At 39.6% G+C, this 19,101-nt stretch overlaps 1 protein-coding gene and 1 pseudogene across 5 annotated transcripts in view; one reads left to right on the forward strand and one right to left on the reverse strand.

Moving 5' to 3' along the window:
- Positions 1-19,101, reverse strand: part of PRICKLE2 (prickle planar cell polarity protein 2) — a 360,971-nt gene that overhangs the window by 78,903 nt on the left and 262,967 nt on the right. The gene's annotated exons all lie outside the window — the stretch shown is intronic.
- On the forward strand, positions 7,292-8,874 carry LOC108531536 (thioredoxin-dependent peroxide reductase, mitochondrial pseudogene; annotated as a pseudogene).

Genomic DNA, 19,101 nt, shown 5'->3' on the forward strand with positions numbered 1-19,101 from the left:
ACCACTCAAAATTATTCCAGTAATTCCTCAAATATAGAATATGCTAGAATATCTTCTCACAAGGCAACTAATAATTTGATGGATGACTTAAGAACTCACCTAGGTAGCAAGATGCCCCATTTCTAAAATAAATCAGTTAATAAATTAACAACCTCCCAAATCACTCCCATATCACATGGTAGGTGATGTGGCTTGCTCTGAGGAAGGAGAATGAGTTAGTCCTTTCAGGACCTCCAATCCTCTTCAAAGTCCATTGAAGTCCAGGTGAAAAACGCATCCCTCTAATGTTAGCTTTGTGTCGCCTCCTGGTGTTTAGATGCTGGACTTTCCAATTTTTCATCGAGCAAAGGGGATTAACAGATGGATGGGAGGGAGGGAGAAACAGCTCTCCTGAATTCTCTGGCTGGATACAGGAATGCTGCCTGCATTTTCCTCTGGCATCCTCCACAATAAAACTACTGTATAGCCCAAAACAAACATCAAGTGAACCAAGGGTAATGGGAAAATACTGAGTATACTTTCTGGCACTACAAAAATTAAATTTGGCACAATCTCTGAAAATCCTGCAGATTGTTCATTTTAGTCCAAACATGTTTCACTTGTTCATTTTTCGGAGTAAATAAGCAAATCCAATAGAATTTTGTCAATGATGATCATTACCAAGCTATTACCCATTATGCTGATAACTGTATTTTTCATTCTGTGTGTACTGAGCATATTTATTCAAAAGCACATCTGTTGAATGTGTTAGAGACTTTGCTCCATTGAGACATTCCCAGATAAAGGTGTCCTGTGATTCCACCCTGGGTGAAATCATACTAGGTACCTTTCCCCTAAACAAAAGCATTTTGAACACAATAAACTGGCTTATGAAAATGAAATAGCTGAAGGCCTTTATTTAAGGTGTGACTCTGCAACAGGAAAGGTTTGGCAGCAACTTCAGTGTGTGTCAGACAGATCCCAAGTGCTTTAGTTAGTGCGCAAATAAAGTCTACAAAGCAAAGCCTCGCCCAGCTGGAAAGATGAGGTTTGTTGGAAGGAACTGCACGTTTGATAGCATTTCTGCCTGGGCAGAAAGATGGAGGCTAGAGAAGCGATGACTCTGCATTTGGGAGAAAAGTGTACTAAAAGTAAGCTGATTTTTTTTTTTTTTTTTTAAGAAGTGTGCAAAGCACTTTATTTAGAGCACTGGTTCTCAAACTATAGCTTGCATCAGAATCACCTGGAAGGCTTGTTAAAACACAGCTTTCTAATTTAGTAGGCCTGGGGTGGGGACATTTGCATTTCTGACTCCTCTTCAGGTCCTGTTAGTCCAGGGACCACACTTTGTGAGTTTTAGTGCTTTCTACTGTTTTCCCTCACCAACCAACCTTACGCAGTTGTCAGGCAAATGGTAGGATTCCCATTTTCTTCAAGAGATCCACGAAGCCCAGAAAAGAGAAGAGAACTTGTTGGATCTCACCCAAATTTTCAGGTGTCACCTTCCACATCTAGATACATGATTCAGCAGGGGATTCCACCAGCTCTGGCAAGAACAAGAAATCCTTAGGCCAAAGTGCTCACATTTTTGGGTGGCAACATTTTCCTTATCAAAGTCCTTATTTTCTTAAAGCAGGAACTCACAAAGGAGAAGTTAGACTTTCTTGGCCGATTTCAGAATCAATTGTTCTTAACCATCTAGATGGGGAGGGAGCCCAATCTTTTGGCTTCCCTGGGCCACATTGGAAGAAGAATTGTCTTGAGCCACACATAAAATATATTAACATTCACGCCTGTAAACCCAGCACTTCGGGAGGCCAAGGCGGGTAGATCATGAGGTCAGGAGATCGAGACCATCCTGGCTAACATGGTGAAACCTCACGTCTACTAAATATACAAAAAATTAGCCGGGCATGGTGGCGGGTGCCTGTAGTCCCACCTACTCAGGAGGCTGAGGCAGGAGAAGGGCATGAACCTGGGAGGTGGAGCTTGCAGTGAGCTGACATCATGTCACCGCACTCCAGCCTGGGCGACAGAGCGAGACTCTGTCTCAAAAAAAAAAAAAAAAAAAAAAAAAATACACTAACACTAATGATAGCTGATGAGCTTAAAAATGGCAAAAATATCTCATAATGTTTTAAGAAAGTTTATGAATTTGTGCTGGGCCGCATTCAAAGCCATCCTGGGCTGTATGCAGCCTGTGGACCACGGGTTGGACAAGCCTGATCTGAATGAAGGAAGCGGTCATTGAACTACTGACTTACTGAGTGACCCTAGGGCTTGAAGTGTTTTTATATACAGTATTTCATAAAACTTCTGCACACCCTGGAGGTGGGTATTTCATACTCATCAGATTGACTATCACATAGTTATAAAGTGACAGAGCCACCTTTGAGTTTGACTTCCCCATCCTCTCCTTCTGTTCTCCTTTATCAAGAAAAAAAGAGACTGAAGAGACTGGCAGATGGATGGGAAAGAAGGAAGAAAAAACCAAAACCAACCCAGATACAGCAGATTCCCAATAGGTCTGCTTGGCTGACCACAGAAACAATGAACACATTTTCCTTCGGTATTCTCCAGAACATAACCAACACAAAGCTCCCAAATAAAGCCAAAATGAACAGACAGTATGTGAAAAATCTCCAAATTACACAGTCTTTCCACAACACCATGGCATGATGGTATAAGGCAGTTGTGGCAGAGTTTTCCCACCCATATCCATTTTTTTTCTTCCTTAACAATATCCCCATTTCACTGAGAGCATCAATATACTCAGCTAAGAATAACATTTCTGCAGCTCCTTAGTAGCTACATGTGGCGTTATATATTCTGGTCAATGACATGGAAGGGTGTGACTTCTGGGAGACTCTTTTAAAGGAGGCTAGGCAGTTGTTAGCCAAGACCATTTTTTGCCCATTCCCCCTTCTTCCTGTTTCCTGTCTGGAATGTAAACGCAATGGCTAGAGCTCCAGCAGCCATCTTGTGCCATGAAGTAACCTTACAAATGGGAATGGAAGCTGTAACCTGAGGATAGCAGGACAGAAAGTTATGAGCCTGGACTTAAAAATTTTTTTTTAAATTTTTATACCATGGAGCCACCAGACCAATCCTGGATTGCCTCTCTCTGAACTTCTGAGTGAGAGAAATAAACTCTTTCTTTATTTACAGTCTCTGTTGCTAGGAAATGAATGCAATTCCTAAATGATACAGCAGTGGTTTTCAAACAGTAGCATGCTTTAGAATCATCTGAGACCTTTATTAAAGATGATTGCCATTTTCATCCCTCTGGGTCTGAAAAGGAGGCCAGAACTGTGCACTCTTAACAAACACCTCAGACCACACCAGGAGAAACACTAGTTTAAGGAAAAGCCAAACACAACCACAAGGTCAAGGCCAACCCTCTTGAAGTGTAATCTCAGATATGAGCTGATACATTTGGAAGGTTTTATAAAATCCAACTTAACCCAGGGACTAATTCGAACGCTGAGCCTTTATTTCACGTTTCCCCTCACCTGCAGTTTGAGAAGCTTGGAACCTTGTTTAATCTACCTCAATTTGGGGAGGTAATATGTAAAATGCACCTGAGCATCTCAGAAGGCAGGTTGTACAGAGAAGGGAAAGATGCTGCCTGAATTTGCTGCACATGGTGGTCTTTAAAAAAGTACACAGTGGTTCCCAAATGGGAACCTGGAGGACCATCAGGTAGCATTACAGCTGTGAGCAAATAGGGATGGGCTGCTCGTGAGGGCCCCTGTGTTCATTTTGCCCCTATTTGCCAGAATTTCATTACCCAAGCAATAGGAGAAAAGTGCCGTTAAGTGGTATTTAAGAGGTGAAATTGTACCAAGTTTGGCTCCTTCCCTTTTCTCCTGGAGGCCCACATTATAATTTTAATTGGTTTACTCAGGAAGCAATTTAGGAAACAACAGTCTAATGCCTAATGCCTAAACAATGTCTCCATCGTGTTAAACTCCCCTAGGATTAGGATCAAAATCAGAAATAAAAGCTCATTTGCAGTATTTTCAAAGAAGAATCTTTCAAAGACTCCTTTCTTTTGTTCACACTTGATGTCTAATTCAACAGGGATTCTTGTTGAATGTAGGTTCAAAACATATCCAGAATCCAGTCATTTTCCACCACCCCTGCAGGACCAGTCTAGCTATGACTAAGTGCTCACCTGAACTATTGCTGTGGCTGCTTCTGAACCTGGCTTTCACTTTTGTGCCTCTGCAGTTGAGTCTCTATTCAGCAGCAATAACAACTCTATTGGAATATAAACCAGGGTGTGTCACTGTTCTGCTCAAAACCCTGGATGGTCTGGGGGCAGTGGCTCATAACTAACCCCAGAACTTTGCGAGGCTAAGGCAGGATGATTGCTTGAGCCCAGGAGTTCGAGACTGGCCTGGGAAACAAAGGTAGACCACGCCTCTAGAAACACTAAAAAAAAAAAAAAAAAAAACAGCCAGGCTGTGGTGGTGTACACCTGTGGTCCCTGCTACTCTTGAGGCTGAGCTGGGAGGATCGCTTGAGCCTGGGAGGTTGAGGCTGCAGTGAGTGGCGAATGTGCCACTGCACTCCAGCCTGGGTGACAGAGTGAGATTCTATCTCAAAAAAAAACAAAAACAAAAACAAAAAAACCCCTCAAAACCCCCCAAAACAACAACCCTGGATTATCTCTCATGCCTCTATGATGCAAAGCCAAAGTCTTCACTATGGCACCATGACCCCGCCTCCTTACAACCTGGCAGACTGTGTCTTTTACCATATTCCTTTTGTTTAGGTCTTTTGCTCACAATGACCTCCTTGCTGTTCATTTCACCTCATGGCCTTTACACCAGCCATTCCCTCTGCCTGAAAGGTTCTTCCCCCAGATATTTACATGGTGTCATCCTCCTTTCTTCCAGTCTTGGCTCAATGGCTACCTTAGCTGCCTTCCCTGACTATCCTAATAAATGAGCACCTCTATCCCCTATCCTCCAACCCAGTGCTTCTCAACTGGGGGTAACAATATCCTCCAAGAGATATTTGACAATGTCTACAGACATTTTCTGTTATTGCAACTTGGAGAGGGAGCCGCTATTGGCATATATAGTGGGTAGAGGCCAGGGATGCTGCCAAACTTCCTACAATGCGTGGGTCAGCCCCCACAGCAAATGATCCCCATCAAAATGCCAACAGTGCTGAAACTGATAAACTCTTAGTCTGCTTTTTGTCAAAGAACTTATCAGTTGCTGACAAATGATGTATTTGTTTATTGTCTTTCTCTTCCCTCTAGAATGTGAGTACTTAGAACTGTGTTTGCTGTATACCCCCAGAAGAGGGTCTGGCATGTACTAGATACTCAATAAGTGTTTTTTGAATGGATGCATTCTGTATTCAAACCTTACCTTTCTAGCTGTCTGGGTTATTAGAGGATCTAGACACACACATACAGCAACAGAATACACAAGTGAGGTTTCAAGAGGAACCAGAATAAAACTCATTAAGCTTCTCTTTCATTCCATCAAAGCATTTGCTTTTTCACCAAAGATTAGTGCTGTGGGGTGGGTGGAGAAGATGTTAAGTAAAAGATGCATGGAATAACTGTCAATGTACTGTTTATTTCAGAAGAAGCGACAAAAGTGACACCCATTTGTATTTGAAGCCAGAGAATTTCTTTCAAGTTGAGTTAACTTTGTTTGAACAAATTAAGGAAAATAATTATGTTATGCCCTAAGCTGGTACTACCATTCCAAATCACATGAGTTGCTTTGCTCCTAGGCCTGTTAGCTCTCACATGCCCACTCTTTCCAACACTGTTAGTTTATTATTTTATTTAGAATATTAAACGTCAATGTTTTGTTAGAAAATACTTTCCATTTAGTTTGGAGCATTATCTGACATTTATTTTATCTTGTCTTATAGAAAAGGTTGCAGAAATGGAAGAACTTGGGGTTTGAACATTTTCTACTTAAGTTACACTTAAATAGACTCCCTCATCCCAATTTTAACAAAACACCCTTTGCAGATTGTTTACACATTTGCATATATGCCCTACTAAAAATTCTCCAACAGTTGCCAACTTTATTTCACAACAGTTTCAATACTGCCTTTAGATAAAAATACACACATATATAAGTATGAAAAAAACAGGATGGCAGTTTCTTATAGGGGTTACATGTTTGGACTCTGGAGTCAGATTGTTTGGGTTCCAATACTGGATGTAACACTTACCATCTGCATGTAGTTGGGCATGTTATTTTATCTCTTGTAGAAAGTTAATATCTCCATCTGTAAAATGGGGACAATAATATCTACCTTGAAGCATTGATAAGAGGCTGAAATGATATCGTGTAACCAACAAAGAGAGAGCAACAGGCTGAAGGCTCTATATTTCTTGGCTTTGAAGCAGTCTAATGCATAATTCATAAATGTCTATGTTATAAACAGAATTGCGTACCCCCTATGATTCACATATCAAATCCCTAACCCCTATATGTGACTATATTTGCAGATAGGGCCTTTAAGGAGATAATTAAGGTTAAATGGGGTCATAAGGCTGGGACCCTATTCAGTAAGACTGGAGTCCTTGTAAGAAGAGGAAGAGATAACCAGGAGCGTGCACAGAGAAAAGCATCTGCAAGCCAGGAAGGAAAGCCTCACCAGAAATCAACCCTGCTGACACCTTGATCTTGATATTTTGGACTCCAGCACTGTGAGAAAATAAATTTCTGTTTTTTAAGCCACTCAGTCTGTGCTATTCTGTTATGTTATCTGTGATACACAAGCGTAAGGAATTGTTGAGTGCTTGTGGGGAAAGAACACACACATGAATGAGAAACCACCCCTAGGTGGAAAGAGGTTACATTCGGCAGAGGGTATAAGACAAGTAGACAAATGACTACAATACAAAGTTAAAACAATGCAAAAACCATAAGAGGTAGACAAAAACAGTACAAAGATTCAATAAAAAATAAGTTAGGCACTGATTTGTAGCATTTGCCAATTTCCATAGGGTATGTGATCCTACTATGAACCCCACATTCAAGCTACCAATGTGACGTCACTGGATGTGGAATTGGGAAGAGATACACATAGCATCACACAGCACTCCCACCGTACACATATAATAGGCAAAACAGTCTCAAGAATATAGATAACAGTGGAATAGGATAAAGGAATTAGGAAGTGATGAATTTCAAGTATTTATCATCTTTAAAAAATGTAATTTATTTAATTATAAGTTTATATAATTAAATTTTCATAATGGCTGTATTTAACAACTGATTCACAAAATTCCTGAAAACTGACCAATTGGCTCTTGCAAGGCAGTATGAGGCCGGCTCTAGCTTATCACTGTCAGAAGCTTAAATGGTCAGTATCCTTGGCAAATTCTCTTTCAAAAAGTAAAAAGAGCAGTAGAAGAGCTGTAAAGGAGATTAAACAGCTAAAGAGTACTTCAAAGAGTATGATGACAACTTATCTGTTGCCCAACTCTGTCTTTAACAGTCCCAGCAAATCACACATTAAGCCAAGTTGTCTATTTCAGCTGACACATACTTCAGAGTAGTCACAGCTCTTCTGTCTCCCAGTCTTTTCCAAATCCCCAGAATTTTGCCCTTTCTCTATAGTATTCTTTTCTTGTCTCCCTTCCTGTTTTCTTTCTAAATTCCCAGAAATAATAAGAACTGATGAACACTCACAATCATTTATGTATTGGTGGGTATTCTGTTTTCTCAAAGTAAAGAGGATGTGAGTTAAACACAGTGTAGCTCCCCATGAAGAAAAACAACAACAAAACCCCTGCCCAAACCTTAATAAAACTCCTTTTTTATGCTAGCATGTTGTTATCAAACTGTGTTCTAGTAAGTCAGTGATTCTTATACTTAATAGAGGAAAAAAAAAGATTCTCCACTTTGGGAATCGCTACTCCAGTATCAACTAAGTTAATATTTACCTGCAGTGTAGGAGAAAGAAACTGCATTAGACGTTGAATGTTTGAGTCCTAACCATGACAAATTCTAAGTGTGCAACTTTGGCCAAGTTAACTACCTTCTCTGGACTTCAGTGTCCTTATCTCTAGGACTAGAATAATTGTATTCATCTCATAGAGTTGTTGTGAGGATTTAAAGTGATGAAAAGGTGACTCCTGCATGCACTAAAGATGGTGGCTGCTGTGGGAAGGCTGTTTCTGGCTTTGGCTGCCCGACATGTGCGCACCATCCTGTCTCTGTAGTCCTTAGGCCTGTGGCTTCTGGGGAAGACATGCTTGACAAACATATTGTGGTCTGATTCTGGTCGAGCAGAATTTGCCTTTGGCACAAGTTTCCTCATACCATGCACTTGCTGTCACTCTATTTTAAAGGTACAGCCTTTGTCAATGGAGAGTTCAAAGATCTAAGCCTTGATGATAATAAGGGGAAATGTTTGGTGCTTGTCTTCTACCCTTTGGATTTCACCTTTGTGTGTTCACAACAATTTCGTGCTTTTAGTGATAAAGACAATGCATTTTACAATGTGACCTGTGAAGTTGTTGCAGTCTCAGTGGATTCTCACTTTAGCCATCTTGTTTGGATAAATATACCAAGAAAGAATGGTGGTTTGGGCCACATGAGCATCACACTTTTGTCAGATTTAACTAAACACATTTCCCGAGATTACAGTGTGCTGGTAGAAGGTCCTGGTTTGCACTAAGAGGAGTCTTCATAATTGACCCCCATGAAGTCATCAAGCATTTGAGTGTCAATGACCTCCCAGTGGGCTAAAGCATGGAAGAGACCCTCTGCTTGGTAAAGGCATTCCAGTTTGTAAAAAACCCATGGAGAAGTCTGCCCAGCAAACTGGACACTAGAGCCTCCTAAAATTAAGTAAAATCAAACTGTTTCCAAAGAATACTTTGAGAAGGTTAATCAGTAGATCACCCCATGTGTATCTGCACCTTCTCACCGCAGACAGAAACCCCAGTTGGAACCTGCTTTTAGCATTTCAAAGGTGATTATTTGTAGAAGGCAAGGAACCTATTATGCTTGTGTTCATAAATACTACTCTAAATGTTTTGTTTTTGTAATACTGGCTAAGGTTTTTTCAACATGGTTAGTTGCTAGTATAAGGAGTCCTTTAGTGGAAATATCCTGATGGCTAGCTAGTTAGTTTCTGTAGAATACTAGTTCACTTATTTCTTAGATCATGTCCTCAACGGAAACACTCTTCTTTTTTAGCCTTATTTGAATATTTGTCTACACCAAAGTAGTATAACAGGCACTGAAAGCTTCCGATCAAGGGTCCTGAAATTTTCTTCCTGAATTTCTTCATATGAAACTGAATTTTTTTAAGTTAACAAAGATCATAGCTTTAAGTTCTCTTAGATTTATAGTTTAGTCATTTTGTTCATTACATCTACATACATTTCTAGATATTGACTGGTGTCATTGTTTATATAGGATATTTATTATATCCAGGTATTGCATTTTGAAATTATTACAATTATTTTCTTTGTTGGTGCTCAATATAAAATATAATAAAAATAAACACATTTTAAAATAAAGTGACAAAAGAATGAAAATACACTGCGAACTGTAAGGATGTACATAATTGTCAGATCAGTTTTATTGTTATTAAAAATAACAACAAAACTAGAAGTTATAATTGCTTTGGGCTGCTAGTAATCATGACCTAAGAATAGAGGTCTAGGACTGGTTTGGCATTTTATTAAAACCATGAAGCATCTAGGCTCTTCCTGTCTTTCTGCACCCACCATCCCATGTGTTAGTGACCTCTGTGATCAGAATTGCAAAATGCCTACTGGAGTCTCAACCATCACATTCACTTTCCAGGTAGAAGGTGGGTAAGGGTAAGAGGCAGCTGGATGAACAACATTTAAAGAATTTTACTAGAAGTACTAACCTCCTATTTAGAATCTCTTGGATAGGACTAGCTGCAAGGGAAGCCAGGAAACATAGTCCTTAGTAGGGCATACTGCTGCCCAGAATACAATCAGGTTCCGTTAGTAGGAAAGGAGGAGATGCTAATGCTGGGTGACACCTAGAAATCTGTGTCCAAAGAATATCTGAATTTGAGTTATCTCTTTCTTATGTGGAGTCCTTAGGAGTGTCCTACATGGTATCTTTTCTGTGCGTTTTAAATCATTGTTTTTGATTCTGCACTCCACATATAACATAATTAGTCCATTATCCCCCTCTATTATTATTAGTTTCACAGGGTTATGCAAAGCCAGTTTGAACAAAGTTTAGAAAGCAAAGGCAGAAGAAATTCTAGGACCAATTCAAGTTTTCAAGTGTCCAGGGTGATTCATAATGACATGCTATAATCCAAAGAAAGAATTCTTTTTGCAAGAGACTGGAGCTTGCTGATCACAGGACATTGCTGGAAACCCATTTTAAAATACAGGTACCTTTGTTTCAAGTCAGTTCATTTAAGGCAGTTTCATTTCTGTATATTAAATAAATGATTGAGAAACAACCAGAAAATATGAAAACCAAGGAAATCACTTACACATTATAAAGGATATATTTCTCACTACCATGGCTACTTTCAGTCTGAGTAACTTGCCTTGCCCACTAAGTTTCAAATGAATCATAAAAACAATTGTGAGAATTTGGTCTTTCCTGTTCCAAAATGTCAAAGGGTCAGTGAAGGTAAGACCTTAGCCTGCAGGTTATAGTTTGCATATAGCCATAAAATCCCAAAGGGCCTATATTACGCCACTTTAGAGAAACAGACAGGAAAGAAAGTTTGGTTTGGATGAGCTAGAGTATGCCACAATATGTCAACCACCACCAAAACATCACTAGTTTCACACTGCAGTGTTTTTTAATTAAAAATTTTTATTGTGGTATACATATCACAAGATATGCCATTTTAACCTTCTTTTTTTTCTTTTTGAGATGGAGTTTCACTCTTGTTGCCCAGGCTGGAGTGCAATGGCGTGATCTTGGCTCACTGCAACATCCGTCTCCCGGGTTCAAGTGATTCTCCTGCCTCAGCCTCCCGAGTAGCTGGGATTACAGGCCCTCACCATCACACCCGGCTAGTTTTTTATATTTTTAGTAGACACAGGGTCTCACCATGTTGGCCAGGCTGGTCTCCAACTCCTGACCTCCGGTGATCCACTCGCCTCGGGCTCCCAAAGTGTTGGGATTATAGGCGTGAGCCACCCTGGCCTCATTTTAACCATTTTTAAGTGTACAATTCAGTGGCACTGGGTACATTCACAATGTCATGCAATCATCACCACTATCTCATCACAAAACTTTTTCATCATGTTAAACAGAAACTCTATACCAAATAATAATAATTCTCCATTTCTCCTCCCCTCAGCCCCTGGTAACCTCTAATTTACTATCTATCTCTATGAATTTGCCTAGTCTAGATACTTCATATAAGTGGAATAATGCAATGTTCGTCCTTTGTGTCTGCTTATTTCACCTAGTATGATGTTTCCAAGGCTAATTTCTGTTGTAGCATGTGTCAGAGCTTTGCTTGTGGCTTTGGCTATTACTTCACTGCATGTATATACCACATTTTGTTTACCCATTTTATCTGTTGACAGAACTTGAGTTGTTTTTATCTTTTGACTACTGTGAATAATGCTTCAGTGAACGCTGGTGTACAATTATGTTTGAATCTCTGCTTTCAATTATGTTGCATATATACTTAGGAGTGGAATTGCTGGATGATACGGTAATTCTGTTTAGCTTTTAGAGAAACTGCCAAACAATGCTCCAAAGTGGCTGCACCATTTGAAATTCCCACCAGCAATGCACAGAAATTCCAGTTTCTCCACATCCTTACCAACATTTATTTTCCAGTTTTTGAAATTATAACCATCTTAGTAGATGTGAAGCAGTATCTCATTGTGGTTTTGATTTGCATTATATTAATGACTAATGATGTTGGACATCTTTCCATGTGCTTATTAGCCGATTGTATATCATCTTTGGAGAGATGTTGATTGAAGTCCTTCAGTCACCTTCTAACTGAGTTGTCTTCTTGTTGAACTGTAGTTGTTCTTTATATATTCTGTATCTTAAACCCTTATCTATACCATGATTTTATTTCTGTCTCACACTGTATCCTCCTATAGGTAGACAGAGACCCAGGTGATGGGGGCTCCGTATGGAGACAGGCCTCCATGAGGCTGGCAGCAGAGAAAAGGATGGTTGGAACTGAACACTGGCAGTGAAAAGCTTCTTCCTGGATATAATACGTGTGACTTCTGTTCACATTTCATTGGTGAAAGCAAGTCTCATGGACATGCCTAACTTTAAAGGGACTGAGAAAGTACATTCCCTCTTTGTGCCTGGAAGAAGAGGGAACCAACCATTTGTAAATAGCCTTAATCCCTGTCACAGCAGGGAAAGAATGGAGTACTATGTAAGCAGGATATTACATTTTGCAAAGGTAAACACAAGTGATTCTCTTTATTTGCGGCAGTTATGTGCTATAAAATCACAGCAAACACTGAATTTCTGTATACTAAACATTCCTCCTAGGAGAAATATGGGGTTAGGTTCCTGTGAGCCTCTGGTCCCAACATTTTTGTTAACTAATTAATCTATAACCTTGTTTCATGTGTGTTTCTGTTTAAGGGCAACTTACTTAATATGTATTGTTGATTCATTAACATTTAATTTATGGCCAACAGCACTATAACTCATGCCCGACTGAAGATTATCTAACATACATATTTTCTTTCTTTCTTTCTTGAGACTGAGTTTTGCTCTTGTCATCCAGGCTGGAGTACAATGGCACGATCTTGACTCACCACAACCTTCGCCTCCCAGGTTCAAGCGATTCTCCTGCTTCAGCCTCCCGAGTAGCTGGGATTACAGGCATGTACCACCATGCCTGGCTAATTTTGTATTTTTAGTAGAGATGCGGTTTCTCCATGTTTCTCAGGCTGGACTCGAACTCCCGACGTCAGGTGATCCGCCTGCCTTGGCCTCCCAAAGTGCTGGGATTACAGGCGTGAGCCACCATGCCTGGCCTAACATACATATTTTCTCCATCAAGCACATCACAGCCTTCTTGCTTTTAGAAACACTAGATGGCACTTCACTATGCTTGGGGCTATTTTAAACAGTGAAATCACCAACAAAAAGCATAAGATGCAAAAAAGTGGCCCTAAATAGACCACTTGTTTATTCAGTCTGTGAGCTGGAATAAGAAAGCATAGAATTAGCTGTTCTACCCCAGCTGGCCATGTATACATTGGGCAATTCAAATTTTTTATCCCTCTGTGTATGCCTGTTAATGACCATGAGAGTGCTGCAAGTATTGATTTTGAGGTTACAAGTAAAGTCTGCAAATGACCATGAAAGTGCTGCTGCAAGTATTGATTTTGGGGTTACAAATAATATAAATTTTGGCAAGTGGGCACATTTGCAAATACAGAATCATGAAAAATGGGGATCAACAAAATTATAAACCATTTGATCATCAAGGAGTAAAGGGCTGAGCCAGGATTTAAATTTAGGTCTGACTTCAAAGCTCATTCTCTATCCATTTCACCCCACTGTCTCCACAAACTAGTCAAAGGATTACACTCTGTCCTATGTATTTGATGAATCAATGAACAGTGTAGTTCATTCTTCAAGCTTGCAATTCCTGCTAAAACCTTAAATACTAAACAGGCCAGAGTGGCTGCTTAATCATGAAAGCCACATGGATCAGTTTGAACTCCAAAGAAGGCAGAAATCAACTGCATTATTGAGTAATGTGCATACTTTGAATGTTATGTGTGTATGTTACATAATGAGGATTATGGGAACTAACTCAGGCTTGGTGAATTTGTTTTCCCTTTGGTCTGTGCAAGAGAAGTTAATGTGGCCAGGTTGGTCCCCAACAAAGGCCATGTGGTCCTTGAAGGGACTGCTCCAATTCCTGAGAGTTATTTTATGTATGCATGTGTTTATTTATTTTATGGTAAAATATACAGAATATAAAATTTAGCATTTTTTACCATTTTTTAGCAGCATTAAATACATTCACATTGTTGTGCAACCACTACCACTATCCATCTCCAGAACTTCTTTTATCTTCCCACACTGAAACTCTGTACTCATTAACCACTCACTTCCCATTCTCCTCCCCCTTAAGCCCTTGGAAACCACCATTTTCCTTTCAGTACCTACGAATTTGACAATTTGAGAGCTTTTTTTTTTTTTTTTTTTTTAGATAGAGTCTTACTCTGTCACCTAGGCTGGAGTACAGTGGCACTATCTCTGCTCACTGCAACCTCCACCTCCTGGGTCCAAGTGATTCTCCTGCCTCAGCCTGCTGAGTAGCTGGGATTATAGGCACGTGCCACCACATCCGACTAATTTTTATATTTTTAGTAGAGATGGGGTTTCACCATATTGGCCAGGCTGGTCTCAAATTCCTGATCTCAGGTGATCTGCCCACCTTGGCCTCCCAAAGTGCCAGGATTACAGGCATGAGCCACCACCCAGTCGAGAGTGATTTTTATTACGTGTTGGGAACAAATGTTTTTCTGTGGTAAAGTTCTCTGAAATTATGGTGAAAATCAATGGGCAGAAAATGAGTCAGACAATGTATCTACATTTACATGTAAGTCCTTTCATAAGCAACTTTCCTTCTGTTTTTAATAAGACAATTAAGGATCACAGGGAAGATGCTGGCCCCAGCCATTAGAATCTATAACAAATGAAATGATCTGGGAACTCAGTTGTGTGTAGCATTTTCATTGAGAAGACCTAGGAAATAAATCACCACTGATAATTGGGCAAGTTATAGCTTCTGAATTATTAGTCTCAGGCCATTCACTTTATTGTATTTTACAGATTATAGAATTCACTTTATGTAGTACCTCTTCCTGGCTCACGACAGTCTTCTGATTGCTCTAGAAGTGGCACGAGAAGCAACGAAAGGTATTAGCTAACAATTGTGAGAGACAAGCACTCAGGATCAATGAGGCTCAGACCCAAAAAAACAGTTCTGGCAGGCACCCTTCCACATCCCGACAGTCCCAACATCCAGTCTAAAACAACGCTCATCCTCATGCTATCACAGTCTTCATCCAAAACTGGAGATATTGTTAGGTGGTTAGCTAACAACAGTGCTCCACTCTACTAGTGCCCTTTAGTTTTGTTATTATAATTATCTCGTTTCTCTTTGTTGCCTATAGCATGCTTTCACCTTGTTTTAGTTATTATACTGACAGCTCTTCTAGACCCTTTTTGAAACTAGGCAGAAAATGGATTGAAAAGAAAAAAATCAACCTTAACTTTTCTACCACATGTTTAGGAAGTAACCTTTGAAAATGGGAGTTTCAGAATCCGTTGTTATGTGTTAAGTGAAGGGAGCAAAGATGTGTGAAAAATAACAGGCATAAAATGATCTTAACATTCTTAGTATTCACATGATTTTTGTTTTAAAGAGAAACTACCCAAAATTATATTTTACTTTGGCTTGAGTGAATATGAACCCAAGTTCTGGTGAACTGGTTCAGAAGTATATTGAGATGCAGGCTAATCAAGATGGGAAGAAAAATCTTTCATGGGTAATCTAAGATGCAGTACTAAAAAGTATGTCACAGAAGATCACTATCATATTAAGAAGGAAGACAAAAACACTAACTGAAGCTTTGTTAAAAGTGAACAAAGGAGGAAAGCACAGCAAGTGCAAAGGCATGAAGTGGGAGGAAGCTTGGGTACTCGAAGAGTGACCCTATGGTCTGAATGCGTCCCCCCAAATTCATGTGTTGGAAACTGATTCCCCAATGTAACAGTGTTGGGAGATGGGACCTTTTGGAAGTTGCTTGGAATAGATTAATGCTGCTATAAAGAGGACTTGTGGCCAGTCGTGGTCATGGTCCCTCACACTTATGGTCTCAGCACTCTGGGAGGACAAGGTGGAAGATCCTTTGAGTCCGGGTGTTAGAGACCAGCCTGGGCAACATGGTGAAACTGTCTCTACAAAAAATACAAAAATTAGCTGGGAATGGTTGTGTGGATCTATAGTCCCACTTACCTGGGAGGCTGAGGTGGGAGGATGGAGGATCAGCTGAGTGCAGGAAGGCTGAAGCTATAGTGAGCTGTGAATGCACCACTGCACTCTGGCCTGGGTGATAGAGTAAAACTTTGTCTCAGAAAAAAAAAAAGGAAAAAAAAAAAAAAAGGACTTGCTGGAGTGGGTTCATTTCTTCTGCTCTTCTGCCATGTGGGGACACATTCCCCCTTTTGCCCTTTCGCCTTTCACCACCTGAGGATGCAGCAAGAAAGCCCTCACCAGATGCTGGTTCCTTGATCCTGAACATTTCAGCCTCTGGAATTGTGAGAGGATAGATTTCTGTTCTTTATAAATTACCCTGTCTCCAGTATTCTGTTATAGCAGCACAAAACAGACTAAGACAAGTGGCTAACAGACTAAGACAAGGATCCAGTGTGGCTGGATGTTAAGAAATGGTGGATAACCACTCTAAGAATAGAAATATACTCTATAGCTTTCCACCAAGCAAAGGAAAATGAAGAAAACTGGGAAGGCTTCATTTAAAAAAATAGAACCCAAGAAAACAGAAAAAAGTGGAGGAAAAAAGATAGCAAACAGAAAATAAAGTGGTAAGAATGATTATATAAGTTATCATAATAAATTTGAATGTATCATATCCATCAATTAAAAGATGGATTATCAGTTTGGAATAATAGGAATGCAATATCCATCATGTGCTGCTTGCAGAGCCCCACTTAAAACCATAAGAAGAGACTTAAAATAAAAGAATAGAAAAGCATAGTCTTGCAGTTACTCACCAAAAGAAAGCTAGTATGCAATGTTAGTATTATACAAACCAGAATTTGAACAAATAAAATTAGGTGGGATATAAGGGATGTTATAATTAATAGATCCTTGCTCATTTCAGAATTATTGGTGATACAGTTTATTGACCACTTTTATAATGGCCAACAGTTCACGACTTCTATTCCTGAAAAATATTGTGTAGCTGTTAATAAACTTTTTAAAAGTAATTTCATGTTAAAATAAAAAATAAATAACACATTTATTTATAACGAATGTTACAAAATAATAATCTATCAAAACTATAGTATAGCCATAGGTTATGTTACATATTATATACCATAACTTGTAGGCACCAAAAAACATAGCCTCAAATACATAAAGCAAAAACAGAAATATAAGGAAAACAAATCTATAATTACAGAGTAAGATTTTAAGTTGCCTTCATTAGGCATTGATAGACCAAAAGGCAAACATGAAAGCTATAGAGTATATCATAGCAATAGTAATTATTGTTCACAAACTCTATCATCTTTCTTCTAACAATTTAGAAACATGGCACTTTATAATGGAAAAAAATATTTCACATCTTTACATTCCAAATGGGCAATAGAAGCTAGAAGATGCAAAGAAACTTGGTCAAGGCCACTTGATCGCTGTCTGAAAACAAACTTTTCTGATTCATGACTCTTTCTGCACTTAAATGTTGTCTTTTCTGTGTATCTTCCCAGTCTACATTCCTTAGGTATTTCCCCTTGATGTCATAGGGGAAGAGTGGAATATTAACTGCTCCCTAAGCACTGGCCCTATGTGACAATGAGCAAGTCACATATATTCTCTGAGACTGTTTTCTTAAATATTAAATCCAAGGTTTGGGCTTAAGAATTTCTGCTTTGTCTTGTTTTGCTTATGCTTATATCTTAGGATGCTGTAATTCTTGCCCCCAACATCTATGGACAAGAACTTCAGACTTAGATCTCAGTCTTGTTTCCCCAGACAGGCCTTACCAAGAAAAGTGTTTTCAAAACAATTGGCCATTCTAGTCTGGAAAGATACACATTTCTTGAAATGCCAGGTACTGATTAAGTGCTCTGCAAGGCAGGAAATAGTACTGTCTTCATTTTATAGATGAGAAAGAATGACCTCAACAAGGTAAAACAACTTGCTCCCATCATAAATATAGCTGGACAGTGGCAGAGCTGGATCAGGTCCCAGCTGCTTCTGATACCACAGGCATGGCTCTTAATTACTGTGCTCGAGAAAGACCACAGTAAATGGTCTCACTGACCATATTTCAGCAGAACTTTTTCTTTTACTTATGTTTAGTTATTTTAATTTTATTTTTTTAAGACACGAGGCCTTGCTCTGTCATCCAGCTGGAATGCAATGGTGCTATTATAGCTCACTGCAACCTTGAACTCCTGAGCTCAAGCAATGTGCATGCTTCAGCCTCCTGAATGGCTGGAGCTACAGGCCCACACCACTGACTGACTGATTTGAAAAAAATATTTGAGATGGAACCTTGCTATGCTGCCCAGGCTGGTTTCAAACTCCTAGACTCAAGCGATCGCTCAAGCTATCCTCCTGTCTTAGGCTCCAAGTAGCTTGGATTATGGGTATGAATCACTGTTCCAGTCCAGAAGAGCTGTTTCTCATGGCATATTCACCATCTAGATGAATTCTTGACTATCCACACAGCAATGGGGCACAAAAGAAGATGGATGTTTCAAAACTATGTTCAAGCCCAACCTCAAATTTATCCACGTCATTTGCCCTTCTCTCTCAACTCACACAGAGTTGCCAAGTGGTTGGCAAACTTAGTTGGTTGGCACTGTAGCTTTTTTCCCTGGTTGACTCTCTTAAGCTATGATTCTTGCAATAATTTACAGAATGATGGAAGAGAAAGGAGACTATAAAAAAGGCCCAAATGTTAGGGCCTACATGTTAGGTATTGTCCTTGGGAACTTACAGAGATTAAGTGTTCACAATTTTGATTATCCACCCTGAGGAAATAATTACCCTCTCACCAAACACCGGATCCACTGAGGATGGAGACACCACGTCTTTTTTCCTAACGCCCTTTGGCAAGAGTCAGAAAGGTTTCTCAGGACCCCAGGATTGTAGGGAAGTTAATGTTTACAGAACCCCTTAGGTTGCTGCTAGAATTTTTGGTATCTTTCAGTAAGTTAGGAAAAGACAGCCCCAAACTAAGAATTAGAAAAGTCAGTCCCCAAGCTGGATTATCTGATAAAAGTAATGGCAAAAACAGCAATTACTTTTGTACCACTAAAAACTGCCATAGCAATAACACTACCACCACTATTTACTGAGTGCCAACTACGTGTTAGGCACTGTCCTTGGGAGCTTAGA

Source organism: Rhinopithecus bieti, unplaced genomic scaffold (genome assembly GCF_001698545.2).
Source record: "Rhinopithecus bieti isolate Rb0 unplaced genomic scaffold, ASM169854v2 scaffold_8601, whole genome shotgun sequence".
Lineage (NCBI taxonomy): Eukaryota > Metazoa > Chordata > Mammalia > Primates > Cercopithecidae > Rhinopithecus > Rhinopithecus bieti.